This window comes from Cornus florida, unplaced genomic scaffold (genome assembly GCF_030987335.1).
Source record: "Cornus florida cultivar Cherokee Brave unplaced genomic scaffold, ASM3098733v1 CherokeeBrave_3.0.0_Hap2_Chr05, whole genome shotgun sequence".
NCBI lineage: Eukaryota > Viridiplantae > Streptophyta > Magnoliopsida > Cornales > Cornaceae > Cornus > Cornus florida.
This window is the reverse complement of record NW_026775575.1, coordinates 67,315,177-67,339,744: the sequence shown is the minus strand read 5'-3', so window position 1 is coordinate 67,339,744 and position 24,568 is coordinate 67,315,177. Positions and strand designations below refer to the sequence as shown.

Genomic DNA, 24,568 nt, shown 5'->3' with positions numbered 1-24,568 from the left:
TTCTGCGGATATGAATAACGCTTTATTGAAGGAGGGCAGTGTGGATGAACTTTGGGCTGATCTTGTTGATATGGGTCCTTACAAAGCTCCTGGCCCCGACGGTTTTACTCCCCTATTTTTTCAAGCTAATTGGGATGTTCTAAAATTTAATCTCTTACAAGGGTTTAATTTTTTCCTTCACGGCAGCCTTTTGCCTTCAAGTATTAATTCCACAAATTTGGTTCTCATTCCAAAGGTGTCTAACCCTACTGTAATGTCAAACTTTTGACCCATCTCCCTCTGTAATGTGTCTTACAGGATTTTCTCCAAAGCTTTGGCGAATCGTCTTAAGCCGTTGCTTCCTCATCTGATTTCGGACACCCAGAGTGCTTTTATTCCTCAACGTCTTATCCAAGACAATATTATTCTGGCTCAAGATCTTTTGTATGTACTGAAGTCTAAGACAAAGGGGGCCTCATGTTTTAAGGCCCTTAAGCTTGATATGGCTAAGGCGTATGATCGTGTGAGCTGGTCTTTTCTTGGCAAGTTTTTGTTGCACTTGGGTTTCTCTGAGATATGGGTGCAGTTGATGTTGGAGTGTGTTGGTTTGGTTTCCTATTCGATTCTTATTAATAGGGAAAAAGGGGCCAGCTTCAATCCTTTTTGGGGTCTTCGTTAGGGCGATCCAATCTCTCCTTACCTTTTCTTATTCTGTACGGAGGGCCTATCCCTTTTATTCAATGAGTTTGTTCGTACCAAGCAGCTTGGGGGTTTGAAAATGGGCCGTGGTTGTCCTTTTGTTTCTCACCTGCTATTTACCGATGATGCTCTGCTATTCTGTAAGGCCAAGGACCCAGAGGTGACTCATATCAAAGCTCTCCTTAACCGCTATGCAGCTTTAACTAGTCAACTTATTAATCTTGACAAATCAAGCATTTATTTTTCTCCAAATACTCTATTACCCCAGAAAGTTTTCTGCAGGCAAGTGTTGGGGATTTATTCTATTGACTTGCATAATCGGTATTTGGGGCTACCTTCTTTTTTGGGTCGGTCAAAAGTGGCAGGTCTTTCTTATATTTCGGAGTGAGTCACGGCAAAGACTACAGCTCTTAAAGGTTCCTTACTCTCTAAAGCGGGTCGGAAGGTTTTGTTGAAAGTGGTCCTCTAATCTTTACCCATTTTTTCTATGCAGTGTTTTAAACTGCCAAAGCAGACTTGTTTGGCCCTCTACAGCTTATTTCTTAATTTTTAGTGGAGTGTGGTGGTAAAATCTTCCAAAATTAAGTGGATAAGTTGGGCCACTCTTTGCTAGCCTAAAAGTCAGGGAGGTATTGGTTTTAAAAATGTTGAGGCTTTCAACTTGGCGCTTCTTACTAAGTTAACTTGGTGTATGGAGTTGGGTGATGAGTCCCTACTTTTTCTTGCTTTCAAACAGTGGTACTTTAAGAACTGTAGTTTCATGGAAGCACCAATTTGGTCCTGAACATCGGGTGTTTGGAAAAGTATTCTATCCACTAAGGAGGTGGTTAAAAAAGGTCTGAAATGGCATATTGGGGATGGTTCGCGGGTTAATTGTTAGACGGATAACTGGCTTCCTGACCCTTCTTATCCTACCATTTCATCCTCTCGGTATGGTGCCGACTTCTCTTCGATGGCGGCGTTGATTAATCCGTCTTCGCATACTTGGGATGTGCCTCTCCTTAACCGTTTCTTTAACCAACGGGACAAAGCTCTTATTTTGCAAATCCCTCTCAGTTTTATGGGTGGCTCGGATAGTAAAGTGTGGGGTCCTTCTAATGATGGTCAGTTTTCAGTTAATAGTGCGTATCAAGTTACACTGTCTTTCCTTCCAACTGAGTCTGTTCCTGCTTCTGATGATGGGTGTAGTTTTGATGCAGGTCGTGGCATTCTATGGCGTAGTGTGTGGAAAATTAAGGCTCACCGCAAAATCATTCTTTTTTTATGGCAAAGCCTTCATGATCGTCTCCTTGTCAACCACCTTCTACTTATCCGTAAGGCTTCTGACTTCTCTAGCTGTCCTTTTTGTGAGTCTGAGGTTGAGACTGTTGATCACCTCCTTTGTACATGCCCTTTTGCGTGTAAGGTGTGGAAACTTAGCCCCTGGATTTTTTTGATGTAAAGCTGTCGTTCTGGTTAAAGCGCTGGGCTGGGTTGGTGGATGGTTGGGTGCAGTGTGAAACTCCTTCGAATTGTTCTAGTTTGGCGGTGTTTATTTGTTGGACCATTTGGAAATGCCAGAATGATCTGGTGTTTAATCACAAACGGTGGGATCCGTTTGAAGCTTCTCAACAAGTTTTCATTGCTTTTGACGAATTCTTAGAAGTGTCTTGCTAACTTCGCTTACTTACTTATCCTAAAGTTCCTCTTCCTTGCCATCCAGGGCGATGGGCTATTCCAGCTTTGGATTTTCTGAAGCTGAATTTTGATGCAGCTTTCAATAGTTCTCATCATTTGTGTGGGGGTGGCTTAATACTTCGCAACCATTTAGGCCAGCCGATTAAGGTTGCTTCGGTGTTTCTTGATAATTTTAGTAGTCCTTTGCTTGCAGAGAGTCTGATCCTACGAGTGGCTTTATTGTACCTAAAGTGCTGGGATTACTGTGGTGTGGTTATTGAAGGGGATTGCAAACAGGTTATGCAGTTGAAGGTTTCTGAGGTAGCCTAGTTAATTATCTTTAATGATGTTCATCTTCTTCTCCGGGAATGTGTGGGCTCGTCCCTTTCGTGGGTTCCCTGTTCGGGAAATAGTGTCGCTCATCTATTGAGCAAGACAGCTCTTGTAGCCAAGTGTAGTGATGCAGAGTGAAGTGTTTGGCCCTCGTGGTTATTACACGATCTTCTTCCTAAATGTGTTCCATCTTCTTGTTTGATATATATATTTATAGGTTTGTGATAAATAAAATATATATATATATATATTAATATTAAAAAGTTGTCAATTATTAAATTCAAAATTCTAATTGTTATTAGTGCTTGTTAATTGTGCGTATATTAATAAAAAAGTGTGAATAGACAGATATATATTTAGGACATTTACATATAAGTGGAAGTAACAAAAGTATATTACCAACTCATGAGTGTAGTTTGCATATTTACTATATCATGAACCAAAAGTGAAGACCTTTATTTTGAACCATTTTATAAGCTAAAATTATATTTTCACCCCTAAAGTTCATTTTATGCACAATCTGACCAAAGAAAAACTTTTAGGAATTCTAGAATTTTTGCAAACAGCACTTAGAAACTGTTACACCTCACTAGAACTCGGTAATACAACACATAACCTTTGTGGACGAATAGAAGAACTTAGATCTAGAATTATTCTTATACAGAATATTCTAGAAGCTAGACGACAAAGATTTTAATTAGGTTTATGAACAAAGTAGATTTTAATAACCTAGACACCTCAATAAAACGACTAAGGGAAAACTTAGATTATATCAAAGTGACAGTTGAACAAATATCTAGTCCAGAAATTTAGATAATAAAAGTATAATTTTCGCCATTAAAGATATAAATAGTGATATAAAAGATATTGCTGAAAATCAAAAAATAATAATAAATTATTTAAAGTCATTAAAAGAAGATATCCAAAGGTTATTACAATAATTTATGAGCACTAGCAATCATGAGTACCAACAAGAATTTGTTGAGTTTTATAAAATAGATAAAGAACCTATAAGATTTACAAGCTTTATGACAGACGTAAAATCAACCAATATATATATTAGATAGAGCAACTTTTTAATCTAGTTATTACTCCAGTTATCCGAAAAAGTTAACAAACTTGAAGAAAAATTAAAAGTAATACAAGAAAGTGTTCCTAGAGAATCCTCTAAAGAAATAGCGGAACTTTCAGATAAAATAAAAGATTTAAAATTATCAACTAATCCTTTCTCGATTAAAAGCTCCAAGCATATAAATATTTTACAACCACATAGAGAATGGCTACTGTCCTTAGAAAAGCCAAAGAAATAATGAGGGTAGAAGATCTATATGATAATGAGCACAACGCTCAAAATTATATAGAAAAAGGAATAAAAAAAGTATCTAATAAAGTTAATCTTTATTATAATAATTTATTCAATTTTCAAAGCAAGATATACAATCATTTTAGCCAAAGACGGATAAGTGTAGTAAACAACCAGGTAATTTTAGATCTCATTGTGATACCCCTTAGTTTCGGAACACGGGTTGATTAAGTCCGTGCACAAAACCAGGGGATATCAAAACAATTGAAGTATTTCAAACAAGCACAAAGTACAAAAAGAAATAAAAAGAATAAATAACTCGCTGAAAGAAAATCTATTAAATAATAAATAATTTTATTACTACTTCTCCAAAATTACAACTTGGGAATCCCGTAATGCAAGGACCCCAAAAAAACAGTATTCAATAATCCAATCAACTATAAATAAAATAAGTCTATCATCCTAATTTGGAATAAACCAAAATAATAGATAAGTCCTCCAGTTGCGGATCCTCAACCTTGAGAGTTGAACCTCTAATAACTTGAAAGATAAAAATAAGTGGGTTAAACCTATGAGCAAGTTCTCTCTACCAGGCCTGTGACGGCCCAAGTTTTGTAAACCCGGTATGTCAGTGATGACCAAAAGATAACCCGATAATTGATCTGAAATGCGGAAGCGAAAGGTGAAACAACAGTCTCTAGAGATACAATATGTCTCTAAGACACCAATGTGACCCTCAATGAGGTCATGGAACCCAAAGGAAAACAAATGCGGAAGTGTCGTTTCAAAAACGGACAAAAAGGAACCTAGGGGCAAAATGGTCATTTTGCAAAAAAATGGATTCAAGTGCTATTAAGCACACCACTGGGAAGACAATGAAAAACTAATCATGATGGACTCAAGAATTTTATTATTCGGATTCCGGACGAAGGAGGAACATCAAAACAAAGAAAAACGAGCAATAAAGCTAAAAGGGGTAAACTGGTAATTATCCAGAAATATCTGGGTGCAACCGAGCACACCTTTGGATAGACAATGAAAAATTAATTAATTTCAATAAAAAAATTCACTTGATTTGGAGTCCGGATGAGGGAGAAAGGTCAAAAAAACAAAATCGACGTTACGGCGGCCCGACGAAGGCCGTGACAACTACAGTGTCGTCAACTCACTACTGCTGCAACTGAGAGTAAAAACGGGCATCTAAACGGACTTTTCTGGAAAAAAAAAACTCAAAGAAGAAACCCCCCCTAAAATCAAGTTTCCTACCCCGATCGTGGATAGAAACAAAAAAAAATGCATTGTAAAATGCCAAGAATGCCCCCAAGAAAATCTGGTCAAGGGGGTAAAAATTTCTCCGAGCTGCCACCCAAAGAAAGGAAATAGGGCTTCGGGAGGTTTTTAAATTGCCTAAATTAAAAATGCAATCTTAAAATACACCCACAAGAACCCCCAGAAGTTTCGGATCGGTCGTCACATTTTTCAAAAAAAGTCGATGAGTGTACCAAGTACATTTGCACTAAAAATCTGCAAAACTTGGAAGCAAGGATTTTCCGGACAAATATGGATTTTTGAGGGCCAAGATGGCATTTTCTGGAAAAACACAAAGAAAAAACCCTCCTCAAAATTGAGTTTTCTACGTGACTCTTGAGGAAAAATGAAAAAAATGCATTGTGAAATACCCAAAATGCCCCTGAAACAGAATAGGATAAAACTCCCTAAAAATGCTACTTAGAGTTTTTGTTTCATCAAGGATGGTGTTGTTTGCCAAAGTGAGTACGCAAGTGCATACAATATGATAAAATAGATGTACCAACATAGCCTAAAGTCTCTTTACATTCCATTAACAAGTTTTAGCATACAAAACCTCCATAGTTGATAAAAATACATTTTCAAGCTAAATATGGCACCAATTGAATACAAGTGCAAATATAAATTTGCTTGGCCCTTGGCCTTATGTCCTACATGTCAAATGCATTAAAAGAAGTGCACTTATGTACACTTTACATACGTAGAATCAAAGAATATAAGTTTGATACATAAAGCTACCAAACGATCCAAGGCAATGAAATCTTTAAGTCTTGAGTCCTGTACCTGAAATATACCCCAGTAACGTAGGGGTGAGTAACATAAAGCTACTCGTAGGAGATGAGCATGCATCGACCTAGTGTTTTACAATTTTATCACCTTAGGGTGAAACATGTTAAAGGGGCTTATGCCACCTAACGTCTATATCAAGTGAGACTCAGGGATCATCCTAAGCTATCTAGATCATTTCTAGTATAGTCACATTGTTCATGCAGTTCAAACAACATGGAAACATGTTATATAAAGCAACTAGATATAGATTCTCAAAGTCTTCAACTTGAAATCCAAAATACAAAAACAACAAGAGTGGGTCATGCCACCTAACGTCTATATCCAAAATGAATCTATAGGATCATTCCTAAACTACATTTGAACATCAAAATACAATTTATGATATCAATGCAATTTAACCGACAATGGAACTTCCAATACAATGCACAAAGTATGATTTCACAAAGTTACATCTTAAGCTCAAAATAGGAAATCAAATAAGGAACTACAAGCTACGATATCATCTAGTTATCAACTTGAAATGAAATACGAAATCAAACAAAGTGGATACTCGAACGTCACGCCGGATCAGACCGACAACATAGTTACTTTAGGGTTACTAGCCCATAGGTAACCTCCCTATGTGCGCACTAGACTATATAGAGGGACAATCCCCCGTACTAGAACCAAGTCTTAGCCGTAGCCAACAACGACATCCCCAAGTTTCCAAAATCAACAAATTGTGCAACAACGTATATATATCAACATGTATATACAAGATATCAACCATTTACTAAGCACAACCCAAATTTTGGAAACATATACAATACATGCTCAAAGTCTACAACTACTATGGCATGAAAGATGTCAAATACAAAGTGTGTAATTCCTTACACATAGTAACAATATATTCAATAAGGAAAAACATATTCTCATGAATATAAAAGTAACAACTATGTTATCCAATACTCAAAAGTAATCAAGTGAACATACACCAAATCCAAATCCATGATTTAAATATAAAAACAACTTCCAAAATGCAATTAAATCCATGGAGTAATAAAATAGAATTTAATTAGACATAAATAGTTAAATTCTCTAAATTCCAAGTTAATCCCAAATAACCTTAATTTAATATATATTGAAGGACATGTCATGGTCATCACATATATAACATCAAATGACAATTTAAGTGATTAAAGCACTTAAAACAAAATTAATCAAGCTAATTAATTAATTTCCTCTAGATTTTTAAACAATTCCAAATGCCCTCAATTTAATTTATGTTAGAGAACATGCCTAGGCCTATTTAGATGCCACATTACAACTTGATTTCATGCTTGATACAACTATGTGAATTAAACTTTCACTAAAGATAAATATTAAATAAAAGTTGTAATTCTTAATCAAATGAGCCAAATTTAATATATGTTAACCAACATATCCAAGCATAATTTCCAAACATGTTACAATTCAATTCCAAGTCATACATATCCTTAAGTATTAAATCCTTTACAAAGAAATTAATTAAAATTAAATTCCAAGATTTATACAAAAATATGCATACAAGTTGTATAAGTATATATAATCATCAATACAACACAAATATAATCCTAAGACACCCCCTACCTCAATTTGAGATGAAAATCTTAAAAGCCATCAAAACGAAACGGCTCCGAATCTGACAAAACTCTTAGGTTTTGTCGAGGACAACACGATCTATATGAATCTCCAAGAAGCCCCATGAAAATCCAAACTTGACCTAAATCCCAAACTCAAAATTTTGCCAGAAATGGTTTCTAATAAGGGGTAATGGTAAAGCACGACGAGGCGAGCAACAAATGCAAAGGGCGAAGGATTTTCACTTAGGAAAAGTAGGTTAGAGGAGGAGAGAGAAGATGGCAGCTCCATGGGCATCCATGGCTGCCTTTGGTCGTGCAAGGAGAGGAGGAAGAAGAAGAAAATCTGATTTTTATTCTTTAAGGCACTTATTTATAGTAAATCACAAAAAGTGCTCCGAAAGGGCCCCGCCGAGTCTGAAAAAGTGGATTTTGACCAAACGCGCTCAAATGGAAAAACTCCGTGAATGAAAAAGATTCAAAATGAGAAAATAGGAATAAAGGAAGAAATGACGTCGAAAACCGAGTCCCGAGCAGAAAGTTATGCCCCGAACAAGTTCTGTGGCAATCGGGTCCAAAAACTCTGAAACTGGAGAAAAACAACCAGAACGGAATTCTATGAATGTACAAGTCAACAACAAGTGAAAATGAATCCTGTACGAGAATCCAGGCTCCAGACGAGAGATTTTGCAATAACTTTCGTCAATTGCACAATGGCCCCTACAAAAAGGGTTAATTGCGAAACTGCCCCAGAATGAAAGTATCTTCCAAAAGATATTTTCTTAGATTCCCCTGAAATAAAATATCTTCAAAAGATATTTATGAAAAACACCCCAAGAAATGAAATTAATTTCAAAGATTTATGCATCCATGCCCCTATGGGCACCGGGAGCAACCAGAGTACTTTCTTACAAAAGTAAAGATATGTATTTCGTGGAAACCACTCACAATAAGGATACGTGAAGTCAAAAACCAACACCGAGCACAAGAAATGAGGTTGTGCCAAAAACTAACAAACGGAGATAAGACGAAATAGGGAAAATGACAGAATAGGGAAAAGACGAAATAACGCATAGTGTCCAAAAACGAAAAAATGTGAAAATGACTCGGTCCTCAAAGGAAGTTGTTAATTCACATGAACGAGTCTCAGAAACCAATTCTGAGCACTCGAGATGACACTAAGCGACGAAAAACCATCCACAGAAAAGAAAAGACAACGGAAAAAATTTATCCGCAAAATTTGAGGAAAAAGGGAAAAGGAAGAAAATGACCGGGTCATTACAGGGCCTTTAAAAACCAATAAGTAGATCATCTCTGATCAAAACCAAACCTAGTAAAGTTTTTATCTTTAATAAACAATGATACACATATATATAAATAATTATATATAAATAAAACAGTCACATCTATTACTAGGTTCATTAATCTCAAAACCATTATCAATGATTAAATAATAATCATACTTAGACCAATCCACCATTTCTTTTAAAGAAAAGTTCATTAACCTCAATCCCATCCTCGACAGTTAATTAATCATTTAAACAATAAACTATATTTAAAAGAATATTCCATTTAATCCAATACCTAATAATAATTTTAATTATTTAAATCACATAATCAATATATAGGCTTTGACAAATCATCCATGTCTCCACCAATATTAATTTATTAATATATATAAAATAATACACTAATTTGAAAGTATTAGATTATTCTAATTTAAGAACATCTAATCTTAATCCAACCTATACATATAATAACCATAAATACAACTTAAATATCTAATACACATAGTCATTAACTTATACTTTGGCAAATCAACCATACCATTATAAATATATTTATTAATATATTGGCAACTCAACCATGCCTTCTTAAGTATATTTATTTATACTCTTAATTAGCAACTCATCAATGCTTCCTATGTATGTGTTTTATTCATACAAATATTTACGCCATATATTTAAGTCTTTGGCAACTCATCCACGCCTACAATTCAACCAAGTACAAACTTTAAATTTAACAATGAACTATCCTAAATAATTAAACCATATATACACATACAGAAATAATTATATATATATATATATACTTCCTTTATAACAATATATTAATTTAATTATATTTACATAATTTAAATGCTACTAAATATCATCAGAAATAGTTTCCTATAAATACTCCATCTCGGTAAATAATTTTCCGACATCATCTCACTAAAACGTAAATATCTCGTAGTATGATGGGAATCTGATAATGAATTTAGTACCATTGGAAAAAGGACGAAAAATCCTTAAATTTGAGCTCAAGAATGACCCAATTTTGATTTAAGATGACTGAGTTATGACCGTTTAAATTACGAGTAATAAAACAGGCAGAATAATAGGCTGAGCTCAATCGCAATTGTGAGTGCGACCACATCGAATCATTTCTATGTTGACCAAAGCAAGTCAACGGTCCAGATGCATGCGCACACGAGATCTTCATGCTCCGCGGTGCGCTAGATCATCCGCCCCTCATCATTTAATCCAATAGCCATTATTTGAGTGCACACCATGTTTTTCATGTATCGCGCCACACCGGATTATTATTTTATTGACCAGACCTACTACATAGTCTAGATCTAATGCGTACCTAATTTCCATGCAACTCCACTACACTGGATCAACTCAATTATACTAAAATAAACCAAGGGCCATATCTGCGTATGTACCCTTTTCCTATGCACATGCAAACACAGAATCTTTCTCTGATAAATTAGATGGTCTTGATTTGGGCGCACCGAAAGCTTGTATGCCACGCCACACAGGATCACATCCCTTAATGAAAGCGTCGATTTCTACAGAAGAGTTATATATATACTGTTTATATATACATATATGTATGTATAATTACCAAAATAAATATACGAAATTAAATCTAATAAATTCCTAAAAATTATAGAAAAATTTCAGAAAATTACAAAAAATTCCCAAAAATTCTATAAACCCTAAATAACCTTATTGGGTTAGAGATTAAGCATAACAATTGATTTAAATATATACAAAAAATATATATATATTTAAAATCCAGTAATTCTAAAAATAATAATAATAATAATAAATCATGCTTTTAGTATTACGATTTAATCTTAATTTAAATCAAATAAAATTAAGTTAATGTTTTTATTAAATCCGTTCTAACCATGATTTATATTAATAAATTAAATTTAAAGCCTTAATACTCAAGGTGAAACCCTTATGAGTTCTAAGAAGAAAGTTAGAGAAGAACTCACCTGAAGGTTTCGAAATGAAACTGACGCTTCAAATATTAATTGCCTCTTCTAAATCCGACGTCCTCTTTTTAGATCCGACCTCCTCCTTGTCAGACTTCTTTTCTTCTCTCTCCGACTTCCTCCTTGTCAGCTTTCTCTTCTTCTCCTTCTCTACCTTTCTTATTTTCTAATGTAGAAAACCTTTAACCTTAAAGCCTTATGTGTATATTTATACACACATTAAAATCCAAATCATATTCCTAGTAGGACTACCAAATAAAAGAAATAATAATTATTAAATAATATATATACACATATATTATATAATGTATATTTGTATATTTTCTTTCATGCTAATCCTTAACTAATTAAATCATAAACATATATACATATATCAATAAATAAATAAATAAATAAATATATATATATATATATATAATTATACAAGGATAATTATTTAAATATCTTTATAACCATGGACCCTTATTAATTAACCTAACAAGGCTTTCTTTCAATCCCAAGACCACATCTTTTGGTCCACCTTTCCTTAAGCCCAATCCAATTAATTTTAATTAATTAATTAATTAATTAAATACTGAAATTAAAATAACTTATTATATGAAACACATAAACAAATAAAAATTTACAACTAAGTCACACCATACCAATAAAATCAAAACATTTAACCTTAAAGTCTTATGTGTATATTTATACACACATTAAAATCCAAATTCTATTCCCAGTAGGACTACCAAATAAAAGAAATAATAATTATTAAATAATATATATACACATATATTATATAATATATATTTGTATATTTCTTTCCATGCTAATCCTTAACTAATTAAATCATAAACATATATACATATATCAATAAATAAATAAATATATATATATATATATATATATTTTCTTCCATAATAGTTATTAATTAATTATATTTATGTACATATAATTTTATATATACATATAATTATGCAAGGATAATTATTTAAATATCTTTATAACCATAGACTTTTATTAATTAACCCAACAAGGCTTTCTTCCAAACCTAAGACCACATCTTTTGGTCCAACTTTCCTTAAGCCCAATATAATTAATTTAAATAAATTAATTAATTAATTAAATACTGAAATTAAAATAATTTATTACATGAAGCACATAAACAAACAAGAATTTACAACTAAGTCACACCATGCCAATAAAATCAACACACCAATAATTCAATCAATAATCATGCACACAAATAACCAATTATCATATATAATCACGAAATATAACTTAATTAAAATAAGATAATTAATCTAGCACTCAATAAAATATAATAAATTATTTAGAAATAAAATTAAATAATTAATCCCAATTAATAAATCCTTTAAAAATATCAGAGTATTACATTCTTCCCCCCTAATAAAAGGAATTCTGTCCTCGGAATTCACAAATTCATGAAATGAAAACTTTGATTATTTAATTTCAAATTTCAATGTTCCCTTTATCCGTGTGGAAATTAACCCATCCACACATACTCATAGTTAGCAAGCATATCTCGTAATTTATTAAGAATATACTAAGTTAATCTATGCTCGCTGCATTTATTTACAACCTAACCTCACTACTTACATGCGTTGGGAATTATTCCCATTACTGTATTGTCTTGTAGCAAAACACATAAAACCTTTTTACACACATGACGCGAAATACATATTTATATCCTTACCAATAATAGGCTATTGCTTAATAAATAAAATATAAATTGTTACATAGTGATGTGATAACCTCATTTCCTTTCTAATCAACATTACTTCCCCTATAGGAGACAATTTGAGTAAAGACCCAATTTTTCATATTATCTAGGACTCTTTTTTGCTACATGTATTTTTTTTTTTCCTAGTTGGGAAACTCACACACACTGCCTCCACTGAGGTTCGAACCCCTGACCTCCCTTTGAGAGATAAGAACCTTGTCATCTAATAGTGACAACCCCAATGGAAATAAACTTCCCTTACAACATGGGTATTCCCACAATATTATTTGTGGAAATATCCCCCATCGGCCACTTTAATATGGAAAATGATTCCACAACACTAATGATCTCTATTGATCACACCTAATAGTGAACATACCAAATACTTTGGAAGAAATGATGGTTATTGCCCTTGTAGTCTACATACCTCAATATTTTGTATATCTCTAATTAGCTAACTCCATATTTATATAATTAATAAATATAAGTACACACTAAAGACTCTCATTGGACTAAGGCAGTCTCAGCCGGATAATGGGTATCTCATGCAAAACGCACACAAAAGTGGTCACGAGTCCTCCTTCTACTAGGGCCCACACATCCTTAAATCCAGCTACCCATCTCAATCGGCAATATACGCCTCCATCCTAATCACTGATCTTGAAACTCAAGCTCATATCATAGCACATATCCATACATATATAAAATCCATTATATCCAAACATAAAAGTAAACTATCGAACCATATTATTTCAATGGCATGCCATCCAACTATTCCGTTGACCTGACACAAATAAGTAGGACTTAACTCTATGGTTAATCCGTTCCCTTATAAATATAAATAGGTAGGACTTAACTATTCCGTTAATCCGTCCCTAAAATACACAAATAGGTAGGACTTAACTTTTCCGTTAATCCGTCCCTAAAATACCTCCATATTATTTTAATGGTGCATAAATCTATAAAATACATAATTGATGCAACATATATAATTATACATCAAATAATCCAGAAGTAAGCATAATAAAACTCCAATAAAGACATGATTATATTATATGCCAATTCATGATTAAAATCACATAAATATACATTGAAATTGCTAGAATAATATTAAACAACTAAATTCTTCATTCACAACATGTAAGTTAATTAAAATTTCATATTGTTCAAGTCCTTAGCATATTAATGTATGCCAGTCTATTTCAACCATTTAAATCACCTAATTTGATATAAATAACATTGGAACACCCTAATCCTCAAAACAAAACTTAAAAATCAATTCTGTAACTACATTGATCCTACCTGAACAATACTGAGCGTAGAAGTAATAACTTCCCACAATTCAGTTATCTACTCTACCCAACACCTACATTTACTATGTGAACATAAACTATCGACCGCCGTATTCTATGTCAATCAATCAATTTTCACAATAAATATTGTCTCCCTATATACTAATTTAGCATACGATCCTGGCACTTATGCTCTTGCCTCCTTAAATACCTTCCAAATCAGCATCCTTCCATTTGTTGATAAGACTATATGATTTAACTTTCGGAGGTACTAACGGACCGAACTTATAATATAATGAATCCTAAACTTAAAACTCTTAGTAAAAGAGTACACAACGCGGAAGTCACACAATGAAAAACACCCTATGGACACTTGAACCTGGAGTGCTCTGATACCAACTGTGATATACCCTCGTTTCATAACACGGGTTGATCAAGTCCGTGCACAAAACCAGAGTTATCAAAATAATTGAAGTATTTCAAAGAAGCACAGAGTACAAAAAGAAATAAAAAGAATAAATAACTCGCTGAAGGAAAATCTATTAAATAATAAATAATTTTATTACTACTTCTCTAAAATTATAACTCGGGAATCCCATAATGCAAAGACCCATAAAAACAATATCCAATAATTTAGTCAATTATAAATAAAATAAGTCTATCATCCTAGTTTGGAATAAACCGAAAGAATAAATAAGTCCTCTAGCTGCGGATCCTCAACCTTGAGACTTGAACCTCTAATAACCTGAAAGATAAAAATAAGTGGGTCAAACCCATGAGAAAGTTCTCTCTACCAAGCCTCTGAAAACCAATAAGTAGATCATCTCTGATCAAAACCAAACCTAGTGAAGTTTTTATCTTTAATAAACAATGATACACATATATATAAATAAAACAGTTACATCTATTACTATGTTCATTAATTCCAAAATCATTATCAATGATTAAATAATAATCATACCTAAACCAATCCACCATTTCTTTTAAAGAAAAGTTTTTTAACCTCAATCCCATCCTAGACAGTTAATTAATCATTTAAACAATAAACTATATTCAAATGAATATTCCATTTCATCCAATACTTAATAATAATTTTAATTATTTAAATCACATAGCCAATATATAGGCTTTGACAAATCATCCATGTCTCCACCAATATTAATTTATTAATATATATAAAATAATACACTAACTTGAAAGTATTAGATTATTCTAATTTAAGAACATCTAATCTTAATTCAACCTATACATACAATAACCAAATATGCAATTTAAACATCTAATACACATAGTCATTAACTTATGATTTGGCAAATCAATCATGCCATTATAAATATATTTATTAATATATTAGTAACTCAACCTTGCCTCCTTAAGTATATTTATTTATACTTTTAATTAGCAACTCATCCATGTTTCCTATGTATGAGTTTTATTCATACAAATATTTAGGCCATATATTTAAGCCTTTGGCAACTCATCCATGCCTACAATTTAACCATGTACCAACTTTAAACTTAACGATGAACTAAATCACACATAGACATCTCATGCATTTCATAAGTATAACATTACTTTAATAACCAGCCTATCTAGATAAACCAAATAAGAATAATTAATATTAATTATCTTAAATGATATATATATATATACATACACATATATTATATAATATATAAATATATATAATACTATCCATAATAATCTTTGATTATTTAAATCATATATATACATATATATCAATATTTATATATATATACACATCCCTCCATACTTATCCTAAACAATTAAACCATATATGCAGATATAAAAATAATTATATATATATATATATATATATATATATATATATATATATATACTTCCTTCCATAATAATATATTAATTTAATTATAGTTACGCAATTTAAATACTACTAAATATCGTCAAAAATAGTTTCCCATAAATACTCCATCTCGGTAAATAATTTTTCGACACCGTCCCACTAAAACGTAAATATCTCCTAGTATGATGGGAATCTGATAATGAAATTAGTACTATTGTAAAGAGGACGAAAAATCTTTAAATTTGAGCTCAAGAATGATGCAATTTTGATTTAAGATGACTGAGTTATTACCGTTTAAATTTCGAGTAATAAAACAAGTAGAATAATAGGCTGAGCTCAATCGCTATTGTGAGCGCGACCACATCGAATCATTTCTATGTTGACCAGAACAAGTCAACGGTCCAGATGCATGTACGCACCAAATCTTTATGCGCCGCGATACGCTGGATCATCCGCCCCTCATCATTTAATCTACCAGCCATTATTTGAGTGCACACCATGTTTTTTATGTGCCGCGCCACACTGGATTATTATTTTGTTAACTAGACCTACTACATGGTCCAGATCTAATGCGCATGTAATTTCCATACATCTCCACTACACTGGATCAACTCACTTAAACTAAAATAAACCAAGGGCCAGATCTGCGTATGTACCCTATTCTTATGCACATGCAAACGCAGAATCCTTCTCTGATAAATTAGATTAGTCCTGATGTGGGCGAGCATTGAAAGCTTGTATACCACGCCACACAGGATCACATCCCTTAATGAAGGCGCCAATTTTTACAGAAGCGTTATATATATTTGTATATATATAAATAGTATATATATATATGTGTGTATAATTATCAAATAAATATACGAAATTAAATATAATAAATTCCTAAAAATTATAGAAAAATTCTAGAAAATTCTAGAAAATTACAGAAAATTCTCAAAAATTCTATGAACCCTAAATAACCTTTTTAGGTTACAGATCAAGTATAATAGTTGATTTAAATATATACAACCTATATATATATAAAATTAAAATCCAACAATTCTAAAAAATATAAAATAATAATAAATCATATTTTTAGTACTACGATTTAATCTTAATTTAAATCAAATAAAACTAACTTAATGTTTTTGATTAAATTCGTTGTAACCATGATTTATATTAATAAATTAAATTTAAAGCCTTGATACTCAAGGTGAAAACTTTATGAGTTCTAAGAGGAAAGTTAGAGAAGAACTCGACTGAAAGTTTCGAAATGAAATCGACGCTCCAAGCCTTGATTGCCTCTTCCAAATCCGACGTCCTCTTTTTCTGATCCGATCTCCTCCTTGTCAGCCTTCTCTTCTTTTCTCTCTGACCTCCTCATTGTCAGCATTCTCTTCTTATTTTTCTCTGCCTTTCTTATTTTCTAACGTAGAAAACCTTTAACCTTAAAGTCTTATGTGTATATTTATACACACATTAAAATCCAAATCCTATTCCTAGTAGGACTACCAAATAAAGGAAATAATTATTATTAAATAATATATATACACATATATTATATAATATATATTTGTATATTTCCTTACATGTTAATCCTTAACTAATTAAATCATAAACATATATACATATATCAATAAATAAATATATATGTATATATATATATATATATATATATATATATATATATATAAAATTATGTAAGGATAATTATTTAAATATCTTTATAACCATGGGCCCTTATTAATTAACTCAACAAGACTTTTCTCCAAGCCCAAAATCACATCTTTTGGTCCAAGTTTCCTAAAGCCCAATCCAATTAATTTAAATAAATAAAATAATTAATTAAATACTAAAATTAAAATAACTTATTACATGAAGCACATAAACAAATAAGAATTTACAACTAAGTCACACCATACCAATAAAATCACCACACCAATAATTGAATCAATAATCAAGCACACAAACAACCAATTATCATACATATCATGAAATATAACTTAATTAAAATAAGATAATTAATTTAACACTCAATAAAATAAAATAAATCATTTTAAAATAAAATAAAATCATTAATCCCAATTAATAAATCCTTTAAAAATATCGGGGTATTACACTCATAACACCAGAAGCTTGTCAAGAGCTAGAAAAAAGTAAATTAGAACTTATGCATTTAGGCGTAATATTGATCAGAATAGTAGGATTAAATAGATCAGAAGTAGGAACCAAAGCACTCGCATATATTTATGATGATCGATGAAACAACCATCAACAGGCACAAATAGCTAGTGCTGAAATAGATCTACCAGCCAACGCAGCCATTATAGGCTGTATTCCTAATTTCACTATGACTACTAGAGAATTTAGTAAACATATAAAAGTAGCTATATTTACAAAGGGATATAATATAACCGGATAATATGAAAACTTATTGATTAATACTTTATTCATGGGAAAAACAGTTAATCAATATAACTTAAAGTTCAAACCTCAATTCAGTAAAATAGTTAAACCTTTTAGTAGCAAATATGTCCAGATGATAGAAGTTAGAAAAGTAAGCTATATAACCCATGAAGGAATAGAATGGGAATTGCCAAATCTTACTAAAACAACCCAAAAGATTCCCAAAAATAATATGATATATGTAAAACATAGTGGAAAAGCGAGTATAAGATTTAGTAATTATAACAAACAAGATAATTTAACAAATGATATCGAAGAAGAATTCTTAACTACTTTAGTAGAAATAGAATCTCCCGAAGAAATAAATGTCATTTATGATAGATTAAAAGATGAAATTTTAGATAAAATAATGTACGATTTTAACAATTTAGAAATAGAAGACTTACAAGATAAGTATCTACAACCTAAATACAAACTTATATAAAGTATTTACCTAGCATAAGGAAATTACGATGATATTAAAAGAAATATTTTAAACGTATGATTTGAATCATTCTATGCAACAATTGAGTTAAACACATTAAAAGAAGAATTCAATGTAGTAGAACATAGAGAAGGAAAAGAACCATAGGGATCAACGTCTTAGTCAATTGACCAAGAAATGACTGACCAAGGAAAGACTAACGCCACAGATAGCACTAATACCATAAATGACGACTATACCACTGACCAAATGTTAAATCCAACACAAGAAACCTATGTAGAAAATAGGAATATCTCAGATATGTATACATGGACGCAAAACTGTAAACATTACGATAATATACCAGCACAACAAGTAGGAACAATATTAGACATAACACGACATGATCCCCAAGATTGGACAAAAGTAATCGAAAATTGGGAATAAGAATGTATTAGGCAATGTACACTATAAGAAATTCGGGTTTTAGGGACAGTCTTTAAAATTGTCCCTAAAACCTTCTTTTTTAGGCACAGTCCGCAAGACTGTCCCAAAAAACTGCAGCATAGACCTTCAGACTGTCCCTAAAAACTTAAATAGCCTGTCCCCAATTCCACAAAAAATTGTGTGGCAAATCTTGGCACTTAATTCCTTGTTTGACACTTTTGTAAGAGAAATATTATAATATATAAAATTATTTTATTTAATAAAATACTGAAAAACTACGTCGTTTAATATCATTACATCTGATCCATATACCTCCTATCTTCAGTTCTAACCTGCCTCAAGCCCTAACTCCCTCTTTAACCTCTTCCACCGTCACAGAAGACTGAAGCTCTTCCACCGTCGCAGAAGATTAAGGCTCTTCCACCCTCTTCCAGCAGCACAGGCCGAATGACCCAATCGTTCTAACATCGATTCTTACTCTTCAGGTACAATATTTTTATTTTTTCAAAATTTTAGGGATTATGCTTCTTTCTCGTCTAATTCAGTTCCTCGTAACCTTTAATAGAGCTCAAACATTCTTCGTCTTCTTCGTACCAATTCCGTTGGTGAACATAGAGTATAGAAATCCAGTGATTCAGCCTCCAGGTGAGATCGGTTGTTTTGCCTACTTCAAATTGTTAGAGTTGGGCCAGAGGAGTTCAATTTTTGAAGAGAATGTTATCCCTACAAACAGGTTAGGGATTTCAATTTTGTTGATGTATTTACGAAATTAGGTTTGGGGCTTTGATGTGTGGTACAAAATTAGGGTTTAGGTTTTTAGTTTATATCTAAATCTACACTTCTTGGGTAGTCTTCAACTCTTCATGCGCTTGCTGTGGTATTTCTGGGTTGGGTTCTTACTGTTCTGTCATCTTTGATATAAAAACAAAGGCTTTTAATTTCCAGTTATTTAGGCCCCAGCTTAGCTAAGAAACACCGAGGTAAGGCTACTCTGAATAACTCTTAACAGAGTGGGCTAAATGGTTTAGATGAAATGATGAATTGGGTAGAGAATAGTTTAAAATTTGAATTTATCTGATGGCTATGCTTATTATTTTTTACTAGTATTTTTTTACTGATCATTTATATTAAATTCCATAGTAGCTAATGATGGTGGTAAATATATTAATAGGGTTTTTATCAGATTGATTGTGTTTAATGATCTTAGTTATGTTGACTTCTATGTAGGCTTTTTTGCTAGTGATCTCCATGATAAAACTTTTTATAACTCTATTTTTCAAAAATCCATGATAAAAAATTTAAAACCTTGTTTTACTTTTGAATGGATGTAATGTAGTACATCTATTCTTTATGCATAAGTTTCAGGGACTGACTCATAAGATTAGATTTTTAATAGATTAATGTTTACCAGTCATACAAAGGAATAAAAGATAAATAAAAATTTGGTGATGCAATTAATACGCATATTGAATTAGTACTATATCATTGCACTTTGTTCCTTTTCTTTTTCCTCTTGTGTTTTTGTACATTCTTCATCCTGTTTTTGTTTTTGATGAATAATTCTGAAAAAAGAAAAAGAAAAAAAGATGACTAATTAACCACGTTCATAGAAAGGAAGAGGAGGAGGTGCAGTCCCAGAGTTGCCAATTATTATAATTCATAACCTATGCTAGGTGATCATTGTAGTTTTTAGTTGTGAGACAACTTAGAAGGTGATGTTGGAATTCAAACATCACAGCTTCCTAACCAAATCTATAGTTTTCTTAAGGTATGAGAACTAAAATTAAAAAAATTAAAATTAAAATTGAAAAATTGAAAATATTTTTGGATTTTTGAAAAATAAGAGTAAAAATAAAATAGAAGAAAATAAAATATTTTTGGTTTTTTTTTTTTTTTTTGGAAAATAAAATGAAATAAAATAAAATAAATATTTTTTGGATTTTTGAAAATTAAAAAGTCAAATAAAGTTAAACAAAAGTCAAAATAGAGAATTGAAGAATAGAGATCGATCTGAACAAAATGTTTGATCGATCAGACAAAGAACAAAAATATGTAGGTTTTTGGTTCAAAAATTTGGCCAAGTGTTGGGACTTGCAGATCGATCGAATGATGAAGTTGGATCGATCGAAGAACTTCAGATCGATCTTGAAATGTTTTCGATCGATGAGACAGAGAGCTGAAATATGCAGGTTGATGCAGGCTCAAAATTCTTCTAAGTGTTGGAGCTCAAGATCGATCGAACTTTGAAGTTGGATCGTTCTAAGGTCTTCTGATCAATCTGAGAATAAATTCGAACGATAGGACAGAGAGGTGATTTGGATGCAGGTGGATGCAGGTCGAAAATTTTTCTAAGTGTTGGATGCAGGTGGAAGTTCGATTGATCGAACTCTCATTTGAGATCAATCGAACTTATGTTCAATCACAACATAAAAGTGCATGCAATCCTAACCACAGTTCCTAGCAATGCATATGAACCAAAAACAAGTATCTAGACTTCGCAAGAAATGAAATTAAAGATAGAAATGAGGGAGGAATAGGGTTTTGACACCCTACGAAATGTTTTGCTAGTCTTTAAAGTCTCTAGCAAGACGTTGGGCTCTTTTAGTCTAGGTCAAAGATCTTGCAATGCATCCCCACCATGTTGGGGTAATAGATGCTTTGAATTGCACCCAATAAATAGTTCTTTGAAGAACTTATTGGATTAAGCTCAAAAGAAGCTTTTGGTTTCTTGTCAATGCAATCACAATCTTTGGGCTTCCATGCCCTTTCAAGGCAAGAATTTGAAACAAGAGTTTGAGAATGCAAGGTTGAAGATGTTCCCTTTGAAGTTTTGGTTTTACACAAAAGCTCACTTCCTTGACATTGAAGATCATAGCATTTATCTACATCATTAACCTCTCCTTCATATTTGTCAAATGAGTTGGGTGTGAGATTGAAGATATTCAACTTCACCTTCATGTGGCCAAATGAGATCTTCATTATCCCCATCCTACAATTGATGTTGGCATTAGTGGTTGCCAAAAAAGGACAGCCAAGGATAACGGGAATTTGGCTTTTAAGATTGGGGACCGATTTCGTGTCAATGACAACGAAATCAACGGAGAAAAAAAAATTGTCAATCTTTATCAAAACATCCTCAATTATACCCCTAGGCTTCTTAATGGATCGGTCGGCAAGTTGTAAAACTACCGACGTTGATTTCAATTCACCTAAGCCCAATTTGACATAAACCGAGTATGGAAGAAGGTTAACATTTGCTCCTAAGTCAAGAAGTGCCCGATTAATGATATGATCACCAATAATGCATGAAGTAGTAGGTGAACCGGGGTCCTTAAACTTTGGTAAAGTGTTATGTTGCAAAATTGAGCTTACTTGCTCGGTCAAAACCACTTTTCTTGGTGTTTGGCTCTTGTTCTTCCGCTTTTGGGTGCACAAGTCTTTCAAGAATTTGGCATAAGTCGGAATTTGCTTGATTGCATCCAAAAGTGGAAGATTGACTTTCACTTGCCTAAACATTTCCATGATTTCATTGGTTTTTGCCTTTTGCTTGTCTTTTGAAATGGATCCTTTTAAGGCATCTGGAAATGAAACTTTTGGCTCAAACACTTTTTCAGCATTTTTTTTTGAAAACTCTTCAACATAAGAATTTTTCAAATCACTTTGTTTCAAATCATTTTTCAACAAAATTTGTTCAAACTCATTTTTCGGCAAATCTTTCTTCAAATCATTTTCACAATCATTCTTCAAATCACATTTTGAAGCTTTCTCATTCACAAGATCATGTATATGCAATGAAGGAGGAATGGGATGTGAAACAGGACGGTTGACAACTTGAGGTTGCACCGGTTCACTCTTTTCATTGAACTTTTCAACTTGATTGTCCACAATCCTACCACTCCGCAAGGTAGTCACCGCATTGACATGCTCAATGGTGTGGCCTTCCGATGAGGAATGGGTTTCCACAACACATTGTTGCTTAGGTGGGGCATTCATAGGCATCTTTCCCTTCTCTCTTGCATTAAGAGTGCTTACTATTTACCCTACTTGGGTTTCTAGCTTTGCAATAGATTGAGAATGGGAATGAAGCAATTGTGTGTTTGCCTCAAGAGTGCACAAAACATTCAAAACTTTTTCTTCAAAGGCGGGACTTCTAGCATTTCCTTGGGAATAAGTTTGGTTGGGAAAATTAGAGTTAGTAAATTGATTCCCTTGTGATTGATAAGATCTATAACCTTGGGACCCTTGGTTTTGAAGTGGAAGTGGAATATACTTCCCTTGAAAACCGCCTTGGGAAGGGTTTGAGCCCTCTCTTTGGTTTTTCCAAGAGAAATTCGGATGATTTCTCCAACTTGGATTATAATGAGTACCACAAGGATTGTTCCCTTGGTTCACAAAAGCTGCATTGACTTGTTCATTAGGTTCATTTTGCACTTGTCCGTGAGGACAATGAGAAGTAGAATGAAAAACACTAGAACAAGTCATACATGTTTCATTTGATGCACGATGAGAATGGTTAGGGAAGGAAGATACTTGGTTCGCCGAGTTTTGGTTAATCAAAAATTGATCAAACCTTTGAGATAAAGACTTCATTTTGGCGGCTATTTCATTTGAATGGTCGACTTGATGTAAGCCAACACTCTTCCTACCTTGTGAATTTCTACCATTCTTGGATGATAATGTTCTATGTAAAGAATTTTCACTCATGCTCTCATAAAGACGCCACATGTCATCCTCATGCCTATCAATGTGTGAGCCACCCATGGAAGCATCAACCATGCCTTTGTAATTGTCCGATAAGCTCTCAAAGAAATATTGAACTAATTGCCATTTGGGCATGTCATGATGTGGACACTTCCTAAGCAATTCATTAAAGCGTTCCCATGCCTCATGAAATGTTTCTCCATCCTCATGTGTGAATTCTCTAATGGAAGTTCTTATAGCATTGGTCTTAAAAACCGGATAGTACTTCTTCAAGAATTCTTGTTGCATTTTTGTCCAAGAAGTGATTTAAAAAGGCGTAAGATTGTTAAACCAATACTTTGCCTTATCTTTTAAGGTGAATGAAAAAAGTTTGAGTCTTAAGACCTCTTCCGGCATGTCCGTATATTTTACGGTGGAACATACTTCTAGAAACTCATCCAAATGCTTGTAATGTTCTTCACTTGGAAGTCCATGATAGTTAGGAAGCATTTGAATGGTTTGTGGCTTAATTTCATAGTGATGTGCTCTAAATGGTGGCAATTGAATGCATGTGGGTGTATTGTATTCATTAGGCACATAGTGATCTCTTAAAGCAAGTGGAGGATTAGCAATTTGAGGTGCAACATGGGCACCTTGATTTTGATTTCCTTGAATGATGGGAGGTTGTGGAGCATAAATTGGCATTGGCATTCCAAATGGAACTTAGCCTTGTCGTTGTGGTGGTTGGTGAATGAATGGCCTAGGCATGTCTAATGGTGCTTGCATGTTCTCATGATGCACATTTGGATGG

General features: G+C 32.8%; 1 pseudogene; it reads left to right on the top strand.

The window, feature by feature from the left end:
• The first annotated feature begins 23,911 nt into the window (after window positions 1–23,911).
• On the top strand, window positions 23,912–24,009 carry LOC132310687 (small nucleolar RNA R71; annotated as a pseudogene).
• Window positions 24,010–24,568: the final 559 nt, after the last annotated feature.